We start from the raw sequence: 26,567 nt of genomic DNA, 5'->3' as shown, positions 1-26,567 counted from the left end.
CTTATTTAGGGTGCTTTATAGGACCCAGCATGGGGCAATGTGGACAAACCAGAGTTCTTTATTATTAATAATCAACACCAAGGGGCTAAGCTCTGTGGCGCGCGGCAGCACAGCAAGCGGCCTTGATGCTCTGCCATGCGCCACAAGACATGGTGCATTTCTGTCCTCTCCCCCTGCGCTGGTGCACAATGGGCTGCCTAGGGCCGATGAAGGCACCCTTGCACCGTGGTGCGAGGGTGCCTGCGTCGCAGATAGGATTGTTTCTGTGCAGAAGGGACACCTTCCTGCACCAAAAGAACCCTTGTTTTTTAACCCTTTCTATGTGTGCTACAGAATGCAGCACTCATATAAAGAGGAAAAATGAGGAGAAATAGAGATATTTCTCCTTGTTGCGCCTCTCCAGGAGAGGCGTAAGATTTTGATGTATTCCCAGGTTTACAGTGCCTTGCAAATCTGGGAATGTGCCAAAACCCATGGGTGTTGCGTGGGAAAACCTACCGCAATGCCCACAGAACGCCTCCTGATGCAGTGTATGGCAACGCAGCAACCTGCTCTGCATTGCCTTACATCATATCTAGAAGGCCATGAAAAGCCACGCAGAGTGACTTTGCGTGGCATCGTAGAAATGGGTCTGCAGTGTGTGCCACTGGTGCGTCAAAAAAAGTGACGCACCAGCGGTGCATGGGGCTTTTAAATATGCCCCCATGTGTTCACTGAAGCATCTGGATGACGTAGAGCATCAGGTGAGGCGTTAGAATGATGGGGGTATTGATTTCAGAACATCAGGCTCAGTGACCGTATAAAAAGGAATATTGCTGTGGTATCCTTGAACGAAGTGCGGAAAAGTGGGACAGTCAGAGGAAAGTAATTGAGGAGGGGTGCAGATTGAATGCTGTGGGTCGGAGGCATTTGAAGTCAAGCAGTAAAACACTTTGCCCTGAGATTGATTGTAACGTCACAGTCCACCTGACATCCACCTTGTGGATGGTGGTCTGATACTGGAAGCAATATCTTCTGATGCTCTTTTGAAGGTCCTGATGCGTTGCACTACACAGCTCTGTATAAAGCACACATCATGTTGGGGGATTCTCACAAATGGCGCCACATTGGGTTGGATTGGATCTTTCAGTTACCTGCCTGATTTTTTTGAGTGTTGTCTGCAGATTGGGTAATTCTCATGGAGTGGGAGGGATTCTGTCAGTTTTGTCCTAACCCAGGAGTGTGTGATCAGTGGTTTATGTGTTTCAAGCACTGTTGGTTCTCCACAAAAGTGGCACAACTCAGGTTCATAAGGATGCCTTCCAGTGTTATGGTGCCAGTAGGCAACAGCAGGACAGGCAGTGGGAAAGCTGTTTTGGTCGTGCAAGTGAAGGGGATGCACACAGTGTGGAGGGGAACAGTCTGCAATAGTTTGGCAGTGGACAGAGTTAAGTGTAGAGGAATATGTGGCCGTACAGTTGTCTACAGTGAGTGGTCCTTCTTGATATCTGGGGTGGTGTGAGGGCAGGAGAGGTGAATCTTGAGGAAATATGGATGGATTAGAGTTAAGGACATGTTCTAGGTGCAGACACGGCAGAGTGGGAGGCCCGGGAGCAGTCCGTGCTGTCTGTAATGTGAATAGTTGATGCAAGTGATTGAGTTAAGGCACACATTTATATGGCACACTTTATGGAAGGCCTGTTTCCAGAAGCGGAGTTGCAAAAAAGCACACAAGAAGGAGACAGAGGGCTACAAGAAGTACCCAGAGGGGATTTCAGAAAGAGCCAGGGAGGATACAAGCATGAGGCCAGAGGTGATGCTAAAAGTAGCCAGAGAGACACAATGAAGGATCCAGAGGAGACCAAAGAATGAGTCAGAGAGGATTCAAGTATGGAGACAGAGAGATAGAAGAGGTCACCAGAGAGTATACAAGAAGGTACCCGAGATACACAAAATGGAGCAAGAGAGGATACAAGAATGTTACTAGAGAGATACAAGAAGGGGCCAGTGTAATGAAAGAAAAACTCGGAAGGGCTACACGAAGGAGCCAGAGAGGATACAAGTATGATGCTAGAAGGAGTCTGAGGGAATACAAGAAGGAACCTGGGATATAAGAGGAGTACGAGAGGATACAAGAATTGTACCACCGAGATACAATATGGAGAAAAAGGTGATACAAGAAGAACTCAGAGAGGCTACAAGAAGGAACCAGTGAAGATGCTGGAAGAACCCAGAGAGGATAATAGAAAGAGCCAGAGAGTATGCTAGATGGAACCAGAGAAGATGCTGAAAGAAGCTAGAGAGGATACAAGAAGGAGCCAGAATGGATGCCAGAAGGAGCCAGAGAGGATGCAAAAAGGAACTAGAGAGGATGTGAGAAGGGGTCAGAGACTATGCTAAAAGGAACCAGACAGGATGCTAGAAGGAACCACAGAAGATGCTGGAAGAAGCCAGAGAGGATACAAGAAGGAGCCAGAGGGGATGTCAGAAGGAGCCAGAGAGGATGCTAGAAGGAGCCAGAGAGGATGCAAAAAGAAGGCTGAGAGGATGCTAAAAGGAACCAGACAGGATGCTATAATAAACCTGAGAAGATGCTGGAAGAAGCCAGAGAGGATACAAGAAGGAGCCAGAGTGAATGCAAGAATGAGTCAGAGAGGCTGTCAGAAGGAGCCAGAGAGGATGCTAGAAGGAACCAGAGAAGATGCTGGAAGAAGCCAGAGAGGATACAAGAAGGAGCCATAATGGATGCTAGAAGGAGCCAGAGAGGATGCTAGAAGGAGCCAGAGAGAATGTGAGAAGAAGCCAGAGAGTATGCCAAAAGGAACCAGACAGGATGCTATAATAAACCAGAGAAGATGCTGGAAGAAGCCAGAGAGGATACAAGAAGGAGCCAGAGTGAATGCCAGAATGAGCCAGAGAGGATGCCACACAAAATTGCAAAGGATACAAAAGGAGCCTCAGACAGTCAAGAAGGAGCCACACAGATACAAGAGGAACACAGAGGAGATACTAGAAGAATACAAAATGCCAGGGACTAAAGATAGAAAAGATGAATTTAAAGAAAGCTCTGAATTGTGTATGATAAGGGCCCAGATAGGCCAATTAAGGTAAAAGAAAATCCACAATTTGATCGCCCCAGTAGTGAAACCCATACCCCTTCACCACCAAGGTGGCTGAATGAACCCACATCTTTGTCGCTAAAAATTTGTCCATTGCTACATGGATCTATGAAGCATCTACAGCGATGGGCTTGACAATGGATAACTCAGAGTGTAAAAGACTTGCGGTATAGCTGTTGATTGACTTACTGGGGACTTGTTTTTGCATATGCTCTTGATATGATTTTTAATGCATTTTAGGTATAATATGATTTTTGTTTCTGATTTCAATTTATGAATAGGTATGTTTTTAACTGTACTAATTCTGCATATCTTTTATGACTTGATTTTAGTATATGAATTGTTTTTACGGTGCTGCTTTTATGGTTTGTTCAAAAACTGAATACAGCTTATTTTGACTTGACTGTTAATTTAATTGTAAATTGAAAAAAAGGAACAGAAAGAGGAAGTAATCAAAGTGTTGCTTAATGGTGGGAAGGGCCATGTCATTTCCATCTATTGCTGAAGGAAAAGTGTCAAAGGTTTTTGCTCAGGGGTTCTCTGGAGTGGTGCTGATAAACAACCCCTGGAGCTCCAAAGGGCAGATCATATGGCTGTTGCTAGAGGGGTGTTCTCTGCAGAAAGGACTCGTATGGCTTTAGCCACTACATAATAATGTATACCACGAGTGATAGCTCCTAGTAATCTTACTGAATCGTGACCAAGACAATTAATTACACAATCGACGGAACAGCAAGTTTCATTACTTTATCCATCAGTTTAGGGGAAAAGTAGTCATACACAGTAGTGAGATAATTATATCATATTAAAATTTTAAAAAATAACATATAATGTTAATATCGACGAAACAGAGAAACAATGCAAAGTGTCATCAATCGTCACCAGTATGGACCAATACAAAAGTAGATTTACTCATGAGTATATTTGATACTACACCTAGGTGTCAGGGTACACTTTTTGCTGTTCACCATTTCTGAGTGTAAATTTACATATAAGTGTCGACTTACATATCTCCACCCCTCTCCACCATTGGTGAAACCTCATACAACAAGATTTACCAGTGCAAAGTTACTACAAGCAATTTTCACACATATGTGAAGATGGATGGCAAGGTATGGAGAAAAATATTACAGTGTATTGATATTTAAAACGATTATTAAAAATATTGTCATAAAAATATGAATGTAAAATATTGTAAATATTTACTTGTAACCTAAAATTAATAAAATAACATTATAACATCCAATTAATGTGTATTAAATGATTCTTGAAATATACATTTTATATATTAATAAAATATATTTACTTATTTAATAATTATTTATATTTTAATATCATATATATGATATATATAATAATTTATGTTTTTTATTTATGTTTGTAATACCATATATATGGCATACACCTAGTATATGCATGATATTTAAGATATAAATAGTAATAATTATGTATATTTCAATTCTAATATCATATATATATATATATATATATATATATATATATATATATATATATAATACTATTTATATTTTAATATCACGCATATATATATTTGACCTTATAAGTATAAATAGGTCTTAAATAATTATTTTATTATTTTGAAATATATTAATAATAATTTAAAATACAAAAAAAATATCTTTTACTCCTTTGTTAAACCATTAAAAATGTAGATTAATTCAACACATATCTTTTAATGACATTTATTAGATATTAAATACATCTAAAAATGTTACTGTGGGTGAGATATTTTTACAATATTCTTTCAAATATATTATTTACAAATTAAATAAATATATTTAAATTAATTATTTAATAAACATTAATTGAATGATTTAAAGTCCTGCAAACTTTTATTTTATTAGTAGTTTTAGGTTGATAATAAATATTTAATTTATTTTACATTAAAATTTTATCTGAAAATGTGTTAATCTTTTTCAAACATTAATACATTTTCATATTTTTCTCCATACCTTCCTACGTGTGAAAAGTTGCTAGTTGCAAATAGTGATAAAGATATAAAATAATTTCAAAACATTTTTCAAAATATGAATAAAAATAATTGAATGATTTAAAAATATTATATATGCACACACAAATATATGTTTATACTACATGCAGTTGCCACTCAGTAGTTACAGTTAGGCCAGCTGCTCCATAGGAAAAAGCATTTTTGTGTTGCCATTAACTTTGGCACCTTTTGACGAATCGCCGTGAAACTTTCCAAAAGGGTGCTACTTTTTGGCTAGTTTATGCATGGGAGGTTTCGGGGTGGTCCATCAAGCGAGGGCAGAGACAAAAGGGGGGTCACAAAATGCAAAATCCTCAGGCATTTTCCACAGACTTCCTTTAGACAGGGCTACAGCAAAAACTGCTGTACAGAATTGCACCAAATTTGACAGGAAGATATATCTTGGTACGCAGACTGTGCTTTTTGTGATTTGGTGTAATTCTGTTCTGTAGTTTGTTGAGAAATTAAGGTTAAAACAAATATAGATATCTGGACATTCATGAGAATCCCTCAAGCCCAATTAAAAAAAATAGAGTGTTCTGATTGGCCCAGGGAGCTTTTTTCCCTTGGCCAAATTCATTTCCCCAGGAAACAGACTCCCACGGGAGCGAGCGCTCTGATTGGCTGCCAGCAACATGAGAATGTTGCTGGCAGCCATTACAGGACTCGGGGGCTTATTCCCTTTCCTGAAGCGTTAAATGAAAAAAATATAAGGGGGCACGGTAGGTATACCCTGCCACCCTAGGCCCCAGGCAGGAGACCCAGGCGTGTCCCCCTGGGGCCAAAAACAAAAAAAAAACCTCAGCTATAATTGCTGTGATCCTGTGGGACTCCTACGGGATCAGAAAAACTCCCCCAAAATGATAACCAGGGCTGCATTTTTCAATTATATCCCGAAATGCTCCATAAAGTGGAGGGGCGTGGCCGTGCAAGCCCCCCTTCCCGAGCCTTTAAAAGGTCCTGTGGGCACCATGCTCCAGGGCTGATATTTACAGTTCCTCTGAATGCCCCCTTTTGCACTCACACCGTGAAGCATTTTATAGCGCCTGCAGTGCAGCGCCTTCTGCTTGCCTTGCTTTATCTGCTGCTCTTTTGGCCCGTCAGGCTTTCCCTGTCCTTCCCGCCTCATCTGTGCCTCAGGCCCCCACTGCATTTCCCAGCTTTTCTTCCCGCCCTCTGTGCTCCTGCCCACCTCCCCACTCCAGGACCTATTTAATGGCAGCTGCTGTGCGACGCCAGTGGGCAGGTCCTCTGACTGCCCCCTTTTGCACTTGCAGCACAAAGCGCTTTCAGCGCCTGCAGTGCAGCGCCTTCTGCTTGCCTTGCCTTATCTCCTGCTCTTTTGCTCCTGGCAGGCTCCCCCACCCTTCCTGCCTCTCCTGCGTTTCATTCCCCCACTGCGTTTCCCCCCTTTTCGTCCCGCCTTCTGCGCTCCATCCCGCCTCCCCACTCCAGGACGTATTTAATGGTGGTTGCACAGTTAGCGCAGCAAATGCAAGTCCATTTCTGCCCATCAGTGCCTGGACCTCGCCCAGCGCCAGGACCTCTGGATCTGCAGCCCGACACCAGCACTCCTCCGGAGAGATCTAAAACCTCAGGCCCAAGACCCGCAACTCCAACTGCAGTATCGCCTCTCCCCGATAAACCAATGGCCCCTTCTCCTGCCACCACTGCCATTTCTCCTGCGATGCAGGAATTACCGCAATCTCCACACAGCAGACTCCTGCCTACGAACCACAACTTCACAGCGCACTACTCAACGTTCGATCCCTCTGCAAGCATGCCATATAAATCTGGGACACCATCACCACCTTCACACCCAACATAATACTCACTGAAACACGGCTTATCCCACATCGGCACCAGACATCGCCACCGCAACATCCCCCGGATACAAGATGGTCCACCGCGACCACCCCAACAGACACAGCAGAGGCATTGCCATCATACACAAGGACTCCCTCCACTGCTCCACCTAGGACGACGACACAATACCAATCTTGGAACACCTCAACTTCCATTTCAAACCTGATGCCAAAACCACCATGAGGAACCCTTGCCTACAGACCCCCGGTCCCCTGCCACAGCTTCTGCAACTCCATCCCGAACTTTATTGCGCCCCTGGCAATCAACTCCAACTACTACATCTTCCTGGGGGACCTGAACTTACACCTAGAGTCCCCGGACAACTCAAACTCTGCCTCGCTCCGCGAAAACATGAGCATCATAAGCCTCTCTCAAATCATCAATGCCCCTCACGCACTGCACAGGACACACAATTGACCCCATCTTTCCCACCAGTGACAGAGCCAAGTTCTCCCACACCACAGTGGTAACATGGACTGACCACAACATCGTCCACTACCCCGTCAAGGGATTGTCAGAAGTCCTGACTAGGCCACCGGTCACAACTGAGGCAAAGTCACAGAAACACTGGATCACTGCTCTCAAAGAAGCAAGACTCATCCCCACAGACACCCTCGAACACCGTGTTCAAACTTCTCCAAATGGATCTCCCCATCTGCCAACACTGTTGCCCCCCTGAAGAGCACCACCAGCAGCAAACCCACCAACCAAGCCAAATGGTTCACCCCAGAACTCCTAACCCTCAAATGTCACTGCAGGAAACTAGAGAAACACTGTCGCTCCAACAAGAGCCCCTCCAACCTCGACTCTTCCAGGTCCACCCTCAACAGTTACCACCACTGACTCAGGAAGACCGAGAAAGAAGCTCTTAGCACCCGCATCAAGGTGAGCACCAACCACGCCAAAGAACTCTTCAGCATGGTCAGGAAATTCTCCTGCCCCTCCACCACAAAGAACACGATCCACCCCTCCCAAGCACTCTGCAACACGCTATTGGACTACTTTCACCACAAGATCACCAACATCTATAGCAACTTTGACCCGCAGCCTACTGACTTCAACCACCACCGCACCCTAACCCACCCCTTCCTTTTCCACCGTATAAATTAATGGAAGCAGCTCTCCACCGAAGACACCATCGCCATCATGACCTCCATCCACTCTGGATCTCCCACTGACCCCTACCCGCACTGCCTCTACAACCTAGGAAGAGAAGTAATCAGAGCCTCCCGCACAGAAATCAAACCTCCATCTCCAAAGCCACCATTCCCAATGTCTGCAAGCACGCCAAGGTCAAGCCCCTCCTGAAGAAACCCTCAGCCAACCCCAACGAGCTGAAAAACAACCACCCTATCTCGCTCCTCCCTTTCCCTGACAAAATCTTGGAAAAGGCCATCAACCACCAGCTCATGGACTTCCTCGAAAACAACAACTTGCTCGACTCATCCCAATCAGTCTTCCGGCCCAACCGCCTTGATTGCAGCAACTGACAACATCAGACACCTCTTCAACCAAGGAGGAACAGTGGCCCTCATCTTCCTCGACCTATCAGCAGCCTTTGATACCGTCTTCCACTACACTGTCATCACCAGACTCCACAATATTGGCATCCAAGACAACGCACTCAACTGGATCTCCTCCTTCCTCTGCGGCTGAATGCAGAGGATCGTCCTCCCATACTTCATCTCCACACCCAAAGACATTATCTACGGCATACTCCAAGGCTCCTCCCTCAGCCCCACCCTCCTCAAAACACCTGCATGACTCCACTGGCAGACATCGCATGCACCCACGGACTTAAAATCATCTCCTATGCTGATGACACCCACCACGTCCTATCTCTCACTGACAACGCTGCCACCACATGTACCAAGGCCCATATTTATACTTTTTTAGCGCTGCATTTGCGTCATTTTTTGACCCAAAAGCAGTGCAAACTTACAAAATACAATTGTATTTTGCAAGTTTGCGCCATTTTTGCATCAAACAGAAGCGCAAATGCAGCACTAAAAAAGTATAAATATGGGCCCAACTTCCAAAAAATGATGACCGAAATTTCCACTTGGATAAGGGCCACTGCCTCAAACTAAATTCAGACAAAACAGAGATCCTCATCTTTGGGAACAAACCCTCCCCCTGGATGACACATGGCAGCCTGCCACCCTTGACCCCCAACCCACCAACCACACACTCACCATCGTCATGGACACCCAACTCACCATGAAAAAGCAGATCAATGGCATCTCCTCTGCCTGCTTCCACATCCTATGCATGCTCCACAAGATCTTCCAATGGATCTCTATCTCCACTAGGAAGACAGTCACCCAGGCCCTCATCTCCAGCTGACTCGACTATGGAAATGCGCTCTGTGTCGGAACCATGAAGCAGCTCATGAACTGCCGCCAGACCATCCAGAACGCTGCAGCAAGACTGGTCCTCGACCTCCCCAGAAGGACCAGCATCACTCCCCATCTCAGAGCCCTCAACTGGCTCCCCATCCAGCAAAGATGCCACTTCAAGCTCCTCACACACACCTACAAGGCCCTCCACTACGGCGGACCCACCTACATCAATAACCGCATCACATTTCAGTGACCTACCAGACAGCGCTACTTAGCCAACCTCGCCCTGGCGCACATCCCCAGCATCCTTTGTGAACGCTTCGGAGGCTGCTCCTTTTCCCACATTTCCGCAAAGTCCTGGAACGACCTCCCCCTCCACCGCTCCCCTTCCCTGAAGGACTTCAGAAAGCAGCTAAAGAATTGGCTCTTCCACCTCCAACGCCAGCCAGTCAAAGCTCGCAGCATCCCTCCAGTGCCTTTGAAAAGTTTCAATGGCCTACAGCTTCCCAGACTCTGCTACTAAGACCTCAGCGCCACTTGAAATGCATCGCATCATTCGCGCATACTGCCAGCAGCATACATTTTTTTAAACGATTTTAATGCTTTTCAAACATGGGCACCTGCGCATCCTCAGTCACATTCAAAGACATCTTCATAAGGTCAGACATTTTTTATTGCTTGTATAAAAAGAGATTACAAAAACATAAAAAAACAAGCATTAAAGCCAATAGGATAGCACCCAACACCAGACCTCTTTGCATTGCCAAAGTTTAGTTCACATGGGATTTGTTCTTTAGATTTGGGACTGCTCCTAATTTAGCTCACTAGGCGCGTGCCTAGTGCGCTCCTTCATGGAGCCATACAGGCGCTCCACTTTCCTGAGCAGCGTTGTGATGGTCAAGGGCCTTGATCTATGCCCACAAAAGAGTTGGGGTGGGCGTGTAGCTTTGATAAACTAGTCGCAGGAACATTCTGGGGCCTCTCCGCTTTTTCCCACCTTCAATATCACTGATTTTTGTGATAATTCTGATTTTTGAATTTGTTCAGTAAAAGTGTCACAAGTAGCTAAGTTCCTAACTCAAAAAAAGTCTAGGACTGGAGAAGTTATAAAGTCTTATACATGAGAAATTTTGGAAGCCACTTCCGGGTTTCTGCAGTCAGTGTGGTAAGCACCTGTGGGGCACCAAGGGAATTTCACACAACACTGGGGAATTCCCTCACAAAGGAGCCGTCTGGAGGTCATCCTGGTGCAATCCGCAGGTGAAAGGCTGCAGATGGTTTCTACTTGATCAGCTGCAGCACAGGGCAATTTGTAATTGTAAATTGTATTTACATAGCGTTTACTACCCCTGATGAGGCATCGAGGAGCTTTGTGGTGAGTAGCACACTACTCTGGAACCCATGGTTAGAGGTAAATAGGTTGTAGATCGGCATATATGCTTCCTTTTCCTTGTGGTATAAGTTATGTAAAGTTTGTGCTCTCGAAATCTCAAACGTTGCTCTAGTGATCTGAATTGGTCGAGAGTAATTGAAATGTGTGTTTGGCAGAATAAATAACACGTGTTCCTCAAATTAAAAGTACAAAAACTGAAACCAAGAGGCAGCATAGGACAGCAGTAACCACTGGAACTGAACTTACTTCACAGCTCATTAAATGCACATAACATAGCTACTGAGTCCAGTGGGAAACAGTTGCATATGGTCATTAACAGTTCCGCATATACCATACTACACTTTTTCAGTCTGTGACACAACAGAAAGAGAAGTGTTTGCATCTGGAGTGCTCCCCATTCATATTTTTCCTAAATGGGCTATTCCTCGTGTTTAGTGCCACCTAGAGGTGCTACCAGAAGACTGCCGCTACTGCTTACCCCACCTTATGGGAGCACGGCCATCTTACTATGGGATACAGATAATTTATACCACGCAGTGATTGGCAGACAGTAGGAAATATCAATGGACCACTTTAAGAGCCTCAGAGTATATGTTACACCCAGACATTATATTTGTACCACTGTACAAGGTTTTTAAAGCTCTTCCAGCCTTCTCACGACAGAAAAAGTTGGTTTTGCAAAAATTCAGTCAATTAACCTCCCTACCTCTTGCCCCACTGCTTCCGTCTTGCCCTTGTGTCTCAGCGCCCATGTTCTGTCTCGTGGATCAGCCACCACTAATACTATCCCTTGTCTTCGCCTCTCTTATGAGCTCTGCCTTAAATGTCCACTTCCTGTGCTCTACTGTTTGCCTTCTGCACTTTGTATTTTAGGTACCAGCAGAGGCAGTGAGGTTTCAGGCTTGCACCGTTGCTTGAGGTTCATATACAGGCCTTACTGAGCACTGGTGGGTTTATCATCAGACTGAGCCAACCCTAGGTGAATGGTAGGGACCATTTATTCAGAGGATTTTTAAAGGGTAATTCATACAGTATTGTAAGAAAGTAACATAACTTACCAGGGCAGTGACAAGTTGACCCACCAATGGCGTAAATCAAAGTGATGGATCAGAAGCCTTCGCAGCAGTCCCGCCTATAAAAAAGGCCAGATGGGGTGGTAGGTCCCTGTCGTTTCTAGGGATACGGCTATGGAATTCTCTGCCTCTACCTCTTCGTCTCACCGACCAGGAACTAAGCTTTAGGCAGCTACTGAAAACATGGGTATACTGACTTCCCTCACTTTCAGCCGTCAGGTTCTGTTGAAGCAATGGAAGGCCTCCGGGTAGCTATGCGCTATACAAATTGATTTAACATAACATAACATAACAATGTGGTGATGACTCCAGAACCTCCCATATCTCACAAATATTCATAAGCCTTAGGCTGAATGGGAATCACCCAGAATGGTGTTGACCCATCTGTGCGGCAGGAGCCGGTGTTAAGCCCCTGTGACACCCTTCCTAAGCCACACAAGCTAAGCCACAGAAATAAAAATACTGGCCTGAGAGCAACTCTTGGCCCATGCATTAATACCGGATTAAAGTGTACAGCAGAGATTAGCATTGTTATAGCCATGTTATTCGCTGCACTCAGTAAAAGCTTTCTATTTTCAGCACGGCCACATTTATCCAGTCCCACTGTCTCATTATTGCTGGGCAAAAAATATGTGTACAGCTTATCAGTCAGGGTTAAATCCATATTCCTAACCTGATGCCACTAATATATAAAGACTATAGTCAACACTCGAAGCCGAAGGGAAAGAAGCATAAGCCTAGGAAGTGTTCATGACAGTAGAAATAGGACTTATTTTATCTTCCAAAACCTCAGGGCCACCAAGAACAGTGTGGCAGACACAAGTAGCCATAGAAATAGGACTAGTTTCAGTGGCAATAGCTCTGGGCGTAAAAGATATAGCACAGAAAGCACACACTATAATTGGATAAGGGTCCTGTTTGAGAAAGTAAATCCACAGACAGAGCCTATGTTTACTGCACAAATTTAACCATTTCAGAACTCAGGGCCGGTTCACAAAAGTTTACGACTTTTGGTATTCACAAAGGTAAGTTACAAATAGTATCTTTACGTCCACGTGGAAATTACGCCCGAGGGCGGATATTCTACTCTGGGTCCGGATCGGAATCTCCGCACTCCACCCAGAGTGCGGAGATTCCATCCTGAGAGCGGGCGTAAAGATACTACTCGTAACTTACCTTTGTGAATACCAAAAGTCGTAAACTTAGACTTTTGGTCCAGGTTTACCTTTGTGAATCGGGCCCTCAATATTTGGTGGTTCTTGAACAGCCCTGTATGAGCCGTCAGTGTGTATAGAGAGGTCAGGCCCTTTACTTAGTCATAGAATTAGGATTAGCCTTACTGTTCTAACCACATGCGCAGAAGGCCTCCATAACAAGAATACATACAATCCATGTAAATATGTCAATCTAAGATACCCGGGACTACTGTGCTTTGCATCCACGGTCATAGAAAACAGACTAGTTTGAGTGCTCAAAGCCCTGGTCTAAAGAAGACCACAGAAATAGGACTAGTTTTAGCAAAGGAAGTCATAGGAGCTGGAGTTACTAGCATGGCAAGCGTGCATAGCCATAGAAACAGGACTAGCCTCAGCGCTCAAAAACACATGGCAGAGGTTCTTAACCTTTTGACCCCTGTGGAACCCAATGAGTTACCACTGGAAAGTACGGACTCAGTTTAAGCAGTTTTTACTATTGAAACCTCAAAACAATACACACAAATACAGAAACAAATATACAACTCACAACTACAAAATTAAGGAACAAACTATATAACCCACAAACAAAGAATATACAAAAGTACATCATTCAATCGTGTTTGTTCCTAATGCATGTTCTCTGCTTGTAGCATGCTGGTGTTTGAATTGAAGCCACTGATTCTCCATATTAGATTCTGTTTGCTGCACTTGTTCTCTTCCCACGAATCAAGCGGATATAAATTCATCTGTAGCCTTCTATTTCAAGCACCTTCACATTTAGAGAGCATTTTAACATTTTCAGTTTTACATGTTGCTTTTTTATGTATGTATGTATGTATGCTTTATTAATCAGGGAATATTATTTAATTGTCTAAACAGTTGTGGGTCCCCTGAGTGGGCATTGTGGACCCACAGGGGTCCGGTTAAGATCTGCTGCCCTGTGCTATAGAAGGACTAATGAGGGCAAACACCTAAACTGCAGAAATGAGACTAGTGCCAGTTCTCCAACCTGTGGCATTTAAGAGAGTTAATGTGGTAAGCACCTATAGTCATAGAAATAGGACTGTTCTAGTTCTCAAAACCGCAGGCCGTAGCATCTTCTAAATTTCTCCGGTAAATACATGATGTACTACTCCATTCCAGATTCTTTCTTTATATTCTGGGACTTGTAGTCTTGCTTATTTTGTTATAAAACAGGACTACAAGCCCCAGAATTCACAGGAATAAACCTGGACTGGAGCAGCACATCAGGCATAGACCTGGGAATCTTGTAGCTATGACATAGGAAGGTTGTGAGTCCAACCCCTAGAGCGGTAGAAATAGAAATGGTACCACTGGTGTAAGCCATAGTCTATAGGAGGGTGAAAGTGGTCTGCACCACAGCCATAGAAATAGGACTGGTTTGTACACTCAAAGCTCCAGGTCACAGAAGGTTCAATGTGGTAAGCAGCTCCCGCCAGGGTGGAGTCCAGCGCATGATGTAAGCTGGCCAGACCCCCGGCACATGGCGGAGTGATGTCAAACGTGGTGTGGGCTGTGAGTTTGTGTAATGCTGACTTAGGTAATGTTGTCTGGCTGCTATCCAAGCATATCAGAAACATGCTTTCCCTGCTCACATCTGCCCGAAATTACCATGGGAAAGAGAACACAGCAAAAAGCAATTAACGGCATGTAAATTGTTGTAAAAGGCCCAAATGTAAAATTACCCCGCCCAGGCGTGTGACAAAATGTGTTACCTACAAAACATATCATTTACCGCAGAACCAATTAAATGACACTAGGCCCACAACAGGACATTCTTAGACCCAAAGCAGTGCCACTCTCAAATACAAGAAAAGCAGCCAGAGAGCAGAAAACAAAGCTTTCTCAAGAAAACACTTCTACCTAAGTACTTTGGAAGGAGACTGCTGAACCGTTATTCGCATTTATATAGCGCTTTCTACCACTAGTATGGCATTGCAGCACTTTCTTAATCTGGGCGCCTTTTGGTGCATTTCTGGGATTGCCATCATCTGAATGTGCATGCTGTCGGTTAACAAGAGCTTCAGATAATAATTGTATCTTGAACTACAAATACAATTAAAAGAGTATAACTCTGGTAGCCTGCTGATCTTATGTGGACCAAAGATTTTACAATCTCAAGATTTTGCGAGAGATAAAACCGATTGTAAAAAGAATTTATAGAAATGAAGAAATAAGACCTATTTTGAATCAAATGGGTATTTCAGTAAGAAATGGGTATGTCATATAATATTGTTCACCCGTGCCTTTTCAGGGTCTCTCACAATGGAAACAGGTTCTCATATGAAGAACCTGTCAATCTGAAAGACTACATTAGAAAACATAAAGTACAGGAATGGATATCTCACACGCCCACGCTAGCCACGTCTTAATGACTATAGCATAATGCTGAGTGTTATGTTTTCTATTGATATTGCACGTGGGTTTTCAGTCTTTGTCAAGATGCCTGACTTATTTTTAAGTATTGTCCCAATTCAGGGATCTTTCCCTTGAATTGCTCTAGTAACATTCGTATTTGTATTCTCTATTTGTTCTTTTTATTTAATTTTTTTCTCTGTCTTAGATTGTTCTGTTAAAGTGAATGACAAGTGCTCTATTTTCATTTATTTTTGTGTCTAATACTGTAATGCTATCATTCTCTTTTGTTATATACTCTTTTATGTTTTCATATCCTAATATTAAAATATGGTAGAATTCTCATATACCTGTCTAATAATTGTTGCAATGTTTAATATTGTTTCACTAAATGTAAGGGGCTTGCAAAATCCATCTTATCACACAAACTGCAAGCGTCATGAGTGCTTGCAAGAATCCCATAGTAATAATGTAAACTATCAGATATTAAAAGTCAATTGCTCAGTAATGTATTTTTCCCACAGATGTTACCTGCACCAATGGGGGCGGTCTCAGTAACTGCGTTAAATGTCTTGCTGTAGTTCGGTGTTATATGCACACGCACTTTCCTACTGTATCCCCTTCCCAGAATACCTTTTGCATAAATGGGGGTCGCGTTTGGTAGCTGCATTTAATGTCCTAGCGTAGTGCCTAGATAACGGTATTGTATTTGTGTATGCATGCGCGAGGTGTGGCTTTATGAATTAGTGAACTGCCCTGTGTGGAGTTATACTTCTGTCCGTTGCTCTTTTTATCTTAATGGTTATTTGTTTTATATACTCGTTAATTATCTTTTTATCCTATTGCTTTATGTACATTGTTTTTACTCATTGTAAGGCTTGCAGCCAAAACAATAAATAATAAACTTTCCTGCAAAGATGAAGTTGTTATTTTCTGTTGTAAATGTATAAATGTTCACATCTAATCACTGGAGCGCAATGATGAAGGTAGATGTGTTTTATTGGAAGCTCTGTTTTGTTTGCCAAAGTTAATTCAACTATTCTTAATGTTTACAGACTAATATTGAATTGAATTGAAGATAGCCACTCTTTTCAATAATGGCAATCTAATTATTGTGGGTGACTTTAGTCAGGTTTTAGACTCATTCTTTGACTGAAAGTCCAAATACAAGCTTACACCAGAAAAAACTTATAAAGCCTTTAAATACCCCATTAACCCTAAATCCCAATCTAATTCATGGAAATTTGCAACCTGACTTCCAGAGAATACACATTTGCTTCATTCCCATATGGTTCTCTCTGTTGAATATGCTACATATTGTCTGGTTACGTGTCTAGAACTAGTGCCTAGTGTCACGTCAGGTTTGTGTGCCAGGAAGCAATTTCTTGAGTTTGTCTACGCTGAAGTCCCTTGCGCAAATCAAATAATTGCAGTCAAGATAGACAATGGGTGCAACTGAATTCCAGTGCATTTGTCTTTTTTTCTTCAGTTATTTAAAATTTTTACAATAGATACGTAAAATGAGGTAAAAGAAACATTACGGCCCTCATTACGAGTGTGGCAGTCTTAGGACCGCCACAAAACAACCCTGGTGGTCCGACTGCCAGGGAACCGCCAACTTCGCCAGGATCTTTGATCCTGGCTGTCTGGTGATGGCAGAGATCCTAATCCACCAGGGCAGCGCTGCCCTGTGGATTACGACCTCGTTCTCAATCAGCCTTTTCATGGTGGTAGCACTGGCATGAAAAAGCTGGCAGAACAGATGCAGGGGGCAACAGGGGGGCCCCTGCACTGCCATGCACTTGGCAGAGGCAGTGCACCCCCCCCTTCCCAGCACCGTCGCAATGTTCACTGTGTGCTTTCCAGACAGTGAACATTGCGAGGGTCCTGGTGCACCCTGCTGGCTACAGCATTGCCGCTGACTCGATTACGAGCTGGAGACAATGCTGTAGCCTGTTTCCCACTAGGCCAGCGGGCAGAAACTTCGGTTTCCACCCGCTGACCGAGCGGGAAACTCATAATAACTCCAGCAGGGAGGTCGCCGTGTAGGCAGCGGCCACCCTGTCGGGAGTTTGGCGGGTGGAGTTTTCCGTCCGGCAAACTCCTAATGAGGCCCTGTGTCTAAGAGAAATAAAACCATCACTTAAAATCCTGTAAGTTGCAACTATTATTATCATCTTGGCGCATTTTACCGCTGTCCGATCTACACTGCTTTCATTTAATTGATAACTATATTCATACATTTTCCAAACTACAATGTTTTGATTTTATTTATAACTATATTTAAAAAATGTCTGAACTACAATGGTTTCATTTTGTTGATAACTATATGTACACATTTTCAAAACAGTGGAGGTTCCATTGTGTCACAGGTAGTAAAACATAGAGCTAAGGCACTGATGGTGTTTTTCAGAAAAATTGTCCAAAGTAAAGTGCATTATGCAGATTAAAATTCGGAATAACAGCAAAGCAATTGTGAGATTGAACCTGCAGCCATGAACCGTGCACCTAAGATGAGTTTTCTGCAAGACCTGCCCGCGCCTGGGTTGAATCGGGCTGCTTTTGATTAGTCTCGTAAGATTTAGAAATATGGTTAAAGTCTGTCTTTTCTTGTATTTTGATCTCATCCTCGTCCCTAGATATAAGTTCCTCTTGTTTTTTCAATAGAGCTTTTAGGTTAGGAGCTTGTACTAGAGTAATGTTCTGGAACTCATTTTAGGTCTTTCATGGCAGCATGCACATAGTTCGACCATGCGTTCTTCTCTTGGTTATAAATTGCTCGCATCACTGACCACTGAGTATGGTTTCGCGTTTAAACCTGGTAATGGTATTTGATACAAAACGATTTGCAGTACAAGGTCTCTCTTAGGAGGCCAAATTCTGATCAGATCTGCACTTGTGGGGTGTATTGTGGTAGGTGAAAAATGAGCCTGGCTGTAATACACTGTAGTCTATCAAACACCTATGCTAATTTGGAAGGAAAAGCGAGGTCGGCCATAAGCAACTCTTGGAATTAGCTTAGCTTTAGTCACTCTGAGTATCGCTTGAGCAGATGGACTGTACAGCTGCGAATTGAGCTCTCACAAAGCAAACGTCAACCTACTGCATTTTTTAGGGTCGGGCCTGCGAGTGCATGTGCTTGCGCATGCGTCTCGTATGCGAGACGCTCTTGTAGTCAGTAAAGGGCTTGGAGCCCGCCTGTCGCTCACCATTTGTTGGTTTGGGTGGCACTCTTCTTTACAGCCTCGTAATTCGTCAAGGCATGTCTGGCATCATTTCCATTCCTCAGAGTAGAGCAGGGATCAAGCACTAATAGATTTCAACTTAATTAGTGCCCGTCTGCTGCTCCTGACGTGACCGAGGTACTATTTTGTTCTAACTTCGAGTGCTATGCAAACAGAAGGCTTCTGACTGGCAAAAACGTGCCCAGCAGGACAAACAAATTTTTTAAGTTTTATTTTTTAAAGCTGACTTTATTTTATTTGGTTCAGTCGTCTTTTCTCAGTTTTCACCCATTTTTTTGTTTTGTTTTTGCTTGTGGGCGCTGTTGTCAAAACATGACAATTAACTTGTTCGAAATATGCGAGACCCATTGCATTGCAAATGCTTGTTCTTTATAGTGTTCATATGATTGGTCAGTATATCTGTACCAGTCAGCCATACTCCCAGATACGCATACCGTGTAGTGTATTCTATTGCAACTGGATTCAGTCTGCTCGCGGGTTTGGAATATGTCCCACGTTGGAACATCAGCAGTGAATAACTTTTCCTGATGCTTGCATTTCTAGAGAGCCGCTGCCATCTTGGGTCTTCAGGTAGAACTTTCCTTGTGGTGCGTGGTGTTCTTGTTAGCAATCTGTGCTTCAGTGTGGTATCAGAAATTCAGGGAACAACCACAACGAAGATAAACGATTTGGCATCTCAGATACAACTATGCAGGTTGGCGTCTATGGGAGACTGGATTGTGGCAGCTGGGGCATTAGGGCAGAAGGTGTGTGTGATTCAGCGTTGCCATCATGGGCCGGGCATTGTGGGGCAATGTGTGCAGCAAAACATTTAGGACTGCTAATGGCATGATCAGTGCCTGGAAACTCTTCACGTTGCACTTGTCAGCTTTTGGGCTAGTTTGTACACCAGCCTTCATCCTGTACCTTTTAAGGTAGAGTACGCAAGGGCTCTGACCTGTTGGAAGAATTGTGGGCTTTCAACCACGCCCACCGCACGCCCATCACTTTCACTCGTTCCTGGGTTGCCTTTCAAAAATCCTTTTTTATAATTGGTAAATGCTTTACATTTGCCCCTCCTTGGCGCGGTTTTGTTACCGCCTTGCAGACTGCTCTTGTTACATGAATAATTGCCGATACGATTGACTTTGAGCGAACGTCTTTCTCTTTTTGTGTCTCTCCTTCGCGCTCACGCTCATGGCGGCCATGGTGCTTTGAATCGGCTCGCTTATGTCAACTGTTTTACTTTTCATTTTCAATTTAAGTGGCAAGAAAAGTACGGTTAGGAATTTACAACGTTAATAGCTCTAACTCGAGCAAATGGAAGACACAATGCATTGCAAATGCTTGTTTGCTTTTCTCCTTACGCGTTCCCTCAGGATTTCAATACAGTGTGCTCTGGTTGTTCATTTCTGACACAATTTCCTAACATCTTCTGTACTCCTGCAAGTCCTGAAGAAGCTGCTTTCCAGTGTCCATGGGTTGAAAGTACCGAGCCGGACGTAAGTCAGTGAGAACTTACACCAAAGGGGGAACTCATGTCTCTCTACAAGAGTTTCCACGTGGCTGCTCGTATGTGCTTGTGGTAACCAGATTCATTAACCGTGAGAGCCAAGCACTTGATAGTACTTTGTCACCCGCTCATCATAAGAACCCTAGCAACACAAAAGGTGTTTCCAGTCCAGGGAAGACCTGGCCTGGCAGTTCGGGCTGGACTGTTCCCAGGGGGAACAGGGTCAAGACTGATTTGCAAATGGCTGGGTCCAAACTGGAATGGCATGGGCAGCAATTATTAGATTATACACAATGTGGCTTTCAAATAAGTATCCTGAAGTTGTGTGTGATCTGAAAACAAACTCTGAACTAATTTTAGAATAGTTTGAACTCTAAAGACGGGAGTTATATATTATACTAACGTTCCTGTGATGTAACAGGACTGAATATAGAAGGATATGAAAGGACATTTGATATGTATACAAGTATTAATACACATGTGTGTAATTTATTATAATTCCAGTGTGCATATGTGTTGCTAGGCCTAGGGAATCATAGTATGTTAATGATGTTTTAATGTTGGTTAAGTAGAAACTATAGTCATATTCCACAAAAAAGCATTTAGGGCCACATGTACGTACCTTTTTTCTTCGCAGAATCGGGCTGTTTGCGACAAGAAAAAAACATTTTGGTATGTACAGACCCATTTTTGTGATTCGGTAATCTATTTACCGAAACGCAAAAAGGGTTTGCGAGTCGTACTTAGGTAGGGGCATTCCCTTCCTAATTGTGAATCGCGGTCCGATGTATGATTGTTTTGTGACCGCGAATGTGGTCACAAAACAAACGCAGTTAGCACCAGTCTCAAACTGGTGCTAACCCATTCGCAAAAGTGAAGGAGTCCCCTTGGGACCCCTTCCCCTTTGTGAATGGCAGCGAAAACATTTTTTCAGAGCAGGAAGTGGTCTTAAGGACCACTGCCTGCTCTGAAAAAGTGAAAAGAAAACTTTTCATTTTTGTGTTTGAAATGCATTCCGTTTTCCTTTAAGGAAAACAGGCTGCATTAAACAACAAAAATACTCCTTTATTTAAAAGCAGTCATAGACATGGTGGTCTGCTGACCCCAGCAGGCCACCATCCCTGTAAGAGCCGCCATTCCCAATGGGGTCCCAAATTGCAACCTACCTCATGAATATTCATGAGCTAGGTTATTTACGACCTCATTTTCAATCACAAACAGTGTCATTGACACTGTTGTACATCAGGTTTTGAGACTCGCAAATTGTGAGTCACTAAGGGCCAGATGTAGGTAGCCGTTTGCATGGTGCAAAATGCGAAAATCCCAGTTTGCGCCATGCAAACAGCCTAACGCGATGCTCATTCACAAATTGCGAGTCGGTACCGACTCGCAATTTGTGAATGCAACTCGCAAATAGGAAGGGGTGTTCCCTTCCTATTTGCGACTCGCATCGCAATTCAGAATTGCTTTGTGACCGCGAATGCGGTCGCAAAGCAACACGCAGTTACCACCAGTGTCACACTGGTGGTAACTCATTCGCAAAAGGGTAGGGGTCCCATTCCCCTTTGTGAATGTGGGCATAAAGGTTTTTTCAGAGCAGGCAGTGGTCCTATGGACCACTGACTACTCTGAAAAAACGAAACCAAATGGTTTCGTCATTTTTTTCATTTTGCAACTCATTTTCCTTTAAGGAAAACGCTCTGCAAAATGAAAAAAAAACTGCTTTATTTAAAAAGCAGTCACAGACCTGGAGGTCTGCTGACTACAGCAGGCCACCATCCCTGTGAGTGCAGGGACTTGCTATGGGGTCGCAAAATGCGACCCGCCTCATTAATATTGATGAGGTGGGTCTTTGCGACCTCATAGCGAGTCGCAGACGGTGTCTGAGACACCGCTCTGCATCCGATATTGCGACTCCGAAATTGCGAGTCTGACAGACTCGCAATTTCCGAGTCGCAATATCGGACTTTGCTACATGTGGCCCTAATTCTCGCAATTTGCGAGTCTCAAAACCTGATCTTCGTACATGTGGCCCCTAGTGACACAGCCTAAGGTAATTATTCTAAGATAGTGAGAGGGACACACAAACACACGTACACACACACACACACAAACACACGCACACACCAAAATATTTATGCCTCTTTATAGCTAGGTTTCAGGAATTCCAAAGACCCTGTCAAAGTGCATAGAGTTTGGTATACAGATATATGACTAATGTATTTAATTTAACAATTGTATCTTAGTTATGTTCATTGTTCCAATAAGATGTTACATAGGGTGTGTCTCTGTGTTGTAGAGATCCACTTCAAACTGCACCCCCTTTCACCCCAGAAGTGAGGAGTCACAATATGAAGTCCTGTGTCTCTGTTTTCTCTCTGATCCCAGTTACCACTGCCCTTCCTGTTCTAGTATATATATGGGATCACCGCGGGGAACGGAGTGAGATAAAAAAGAACATTATTTTCATTGGATCTTGTGCACACGATTAGTGCAAAACCTGGCACATATTTACTAGTGAATCCATTAGCACTAATTTTACTAAGTCTGACACTGGTTCTCTTCTTCTCTCAGATCATGCCTGGATAATACCATCTATTTGCCATAGTTTTACTGAGAGTTAATGGTAGATGGAAGTTCAAGTTATCTCATATATGATACTGCCTTTTTTGCCACTGATGTTGCTGAACATACATGTGCATCAAACATCTGGGATACACACTTGAAGAGTAGAGTCTATACCCTCTCAACTCATGACTGTAATGAAATTGATTAACATCAAGAAGCATTCTGTCACCAGGACCCAGACATCACCAACCGTTTACAGGAAGAGCCTCCTAAGGCCTCAGGACTCCTCATTTTTATTTTTGTCTCTTTATTTAATTCCTCTTACATTTTATAGTCTCTTTTCTACCTCTCTCCACGATGCTTTAATCATTCTATATTCTTCTGTTATCAACATCCTACTAAATAACTCTGTTTTAATATTTAAATAACTATGTTAGAAGGGTTTTACATTTGTCTCGTGCTCACTGTATTACTCTGTACTCACATATCTTGGGTCTTAATTAGTGAATATATCTGAAAACACTGGTATACAGTGATCCTGCTACTTTTATTCTATATTCTTGTCAAAAAATGTGGAGTACAGTCGGTTAGATCTAATTGAGGATCTGTGAAGTGTCTTGTGTGCATGGATGGGTGTGCCGAAGGGCTTTCTGTCACTATCCACTCCTCAGTTACTGCACAGTGCTTTTTTAAGGTAGTTAGCTTTGTTGCTGTAAGCTTATATTGGGCACATCTCCAAAACCTTTAACAGCTTAGAGTAGCAATAATAGCTGAGGTTTGCTATTCCTAAACCGAGCGTTCACTGAAAGGTTCTCTAGGCGCTAGTCTTGGTTGTATTGGAGCGAGGTGACTGGTGTATTCAAAGGACTGGGAACCTGACCCTTCTGGAAATGACTCCCAAAGTTTTCTTACTGTCAGGCAAGTGTTGAGGAAGAGCAAGAGAAATTGATTTATTCTAGGAGTAGAGGACAAAAAACATCAAACAAGCAGTGGTTGAAGGTAGCACAGAAACCGTTTTCAAGCCTCCATCCTCTCGTACTATTAAATATTATAGCTTGATTGTTGTGTAACGCCTGCAAAAACAGTTCTGCCACTTCATAACGCTACAAATTACAATATCCAATGAAATAGCACTTTATGTATCGACGTCTGAAGGATAGAGGGCTTACCCACAGCATGCATGTTACCCCCTGGACCACCTTGCCAGGTATTTACACACTGGCCTTTTGCTGTTGTCTCTTTCAGTGGGAACACCCCATATCTGTCAATTCACCAAAATACCAGGTGTAGCACCCTGTGACCCCCACCTCCAGATGATATCCCAGGAAGTGATGTCACATGACCTTTGAACCTGATGACATCACAGGAAGTGATACCACAATAGGCGTTTTGAAAACTATACAGTAAGTCCAAGATTAATCCAATAGCAAGGGAGTTACTGGCACGGATACAATCTCGTTCATTTGCTACCCTACATCCAGTAGGATGCTGCCACGGGGAGTCTTGAAGCATCCCTTGCTTGTGTGCAGCTGGGACACCTTCTAACATTCACGCGCACTCACAGGTATACGTGAACTCTGCAAGCAGCTGTGGTATCTTCAGAAGAAAATAGATTGCAAAAGCATCTTCTTTCAAACATGAAAAAGCATCTATCTGCACTAGCTAAGTGAATGATACTCATGTCGGACCCAAGTTTGGCTCACACGTGCAGAGAGAGTTAAAAGTGGGGTCCACAACCTTTGCCTCCATCTGATAACATTCTGCATAGATGCCCATTTGGAACAGCAGCGCTTTACTGCCTAAGAGCTATTAAACAGTTCGGGGGACTATTCCTACACCACCAGGAAGTGGGACCTTCTGTTTTTATGTCTATATATATTTTTTGTTCTGCATGGTTCTTTATAAAGTCATCTACTACATAGCCTTGAATAAACAGCAACATTCAGTGAGAGCTGTTCCTTTGTTTTACTGACAAAAAGTCAAAACTCTTGTTCCCTCCCAGATTCCTAGACTAAACCTTACCCCCACCACAGAGCCATTTAGGAATTCTTGGCTCTCAGTGTGCAGTGCAACATTGCCCAAAGCGCTTAGACACAAGAAGTAAACATTAGTTAATCCCCATTAGCTGCCCCAGTACCACTCACTGCCCCAGGAACTGAATATTTACATGGGTCCAAACATCTGTGCCAGTCCACCTAAGCACAGACCCACAGCACCCCGTGTGATTCCATGCTGGGACCCTCACAGCGCTTACCCTGCACTTCAGTCCCGGCCACTAACACCACTGATTTCTAAGCACTGGGAGCACACATCTCTACAGATGCACCTCTAGAGCTATCATATGATTCCACGCCATCAGGACACATTGGGGTATATTTACCAGAGGGTTGCGCCATGCTTGCACTATGCAACGTGGTACATGGATAGTGCAAACCCCTCAGGAATATTTTTGAAGCCAAGCAGAGCCACTTCACGTGGCTTTAAATGCATCCACAAATATAGAGTCATGCAGCGCAAATCGCTTCATTGCATCACTCTGCACAAAGGGAGGCAATTCCATGGGCGTTGCGGTTGGTGTTCCCATGCAGCACCCGTGGATTTTTTTACGCATTTCCAATTTTACCAAGCATGGCAAACCTGGGAGAGGTGTATTTCTCCTCATGATTTTCCTCTGCAGGACACATAGAAAGAGGAGAACGCCTCTCGGGTCCCCCTTCCTGCACAAGAACAATCCTGCATGAGGCAGGCACCCTTGCACTATGGTGCGAGGGTGCCTGCGCTGCTGCTAGGCTGCCGAAAGGACGCCAGCGCAGGGGAAAAGGCAGGAATACACGGCACTGGATAAATACAGCGCATCCTTGCCCTTTCCCTGGCACTGGATAAATACAGCGCATCCCTGCCCTTTCCCTGGCATTGGATAAATACAGCGTATCCCTGCCCTTTCCCTGGCACTGGATAAATACAGCGCATCCTTGCCCTTTCCCTGGCATTGGATAAATACAGCGCATCCTTGCCCTTTCCCTGGCATTGGATAAATACAGCGCATTCCTGCCCTTTCCCTCGCATTGGATAAATACAGCGCATCCCTGCCCTTTCTCTGGCATTGGATAAATACAGCGCATCCCTGCCCTTTCCCTGGCACTGGATAAATACAGCGCATCCTTGCCCTTTCCCTGGCATTGGATAAATACAGCGCATCCTTGCCCTTTCCCTGGCATTGGATAAATACAGCGCATCCCTGCCCTTTCCCTGGCATTGGATAAATACAGCGCATCCCTGCCCTTTCCCTGGCATTGGATAAATACAGCGCATCCTTGCCCTTTCCCTGGCATTGGATAAATACAGCGCATCCTTGCCCTTTCCCTGGCATTGGATAAATACAGCGCATCCTTGCCCTTTCCCTGGCATTGGATAAATACAGCGCATCCCTGCCCTTTCCCTGGCATTGGATAAATACAGCGCATCCTTGCCCTTTCCCTGGCATTGGATAAATACAGCGCATCCCTGCCCCTTCCCTGGCATTGGATAAATAGAGCGCATCCCTGCCCTTTCCCTGGCATTGAATAAATACAGCGCATCCTTGCCCTTTCCCTGGCATTGGATAAATACAGCGCATCCCTGCCCTGGCATTGGATAAATACAGCACATCCCTGCCCTTTCCCTGGCATTGGATAAATACAGCGCATCCCTGCCCTTTCCCTGGCATTGGATAAATGCAGCGCATCCCTGCCCTTTCCCTGGCATTGGATAAATACAGCGCATCCCTGCCCTTTCCCTGGCATTGGATAAATACAGCGCATCCTTGCCCTTTCCCTGGCATTGGATAAATACAGTGCATCCCTGCCCTGGCATTGGATAAATACAGCGCATCCCTGCCCTTTCCCTGGCATTGGATAAATACAGCGCA

The 26,567-nt window shown here is 43.9% G+C and overlaps 1 protein-coding gene across 2 annotated transcripts in view; it reads right to left on the bottom strand.

The window, feature by feature from the left end:
• Window positions 1–26,567, bottom strand: part of LOC138249709 (rho-related GTP-binding protein RhoG) — a 119,667-nt gene that overhangs the window by 4,631 nt on the left and 88,469 nt on the right. The window lies entirely within an intron of this gene.

This window comes from Pleurodeles waltl, chromosome 8, assembly GCF_031143425.1.
Source record: "Pleurodeles waltl isolate 20211129_DDA chromosome 8, aPleWal1.hap1.20221129, whole genome shotgun sequence".
NCBI classification, from domain to species: domain Eukaryota; kingdom Metazoa; phylum Chordata; class Amphibia; order Caudata; family Salamandridae; genus Pleurodeles; species Pleurodeles waltl.
Note: the sequence above shows the minus strand (reverse complement) of the source record. Positions and strands in the feature narration are given on the sequence as shown.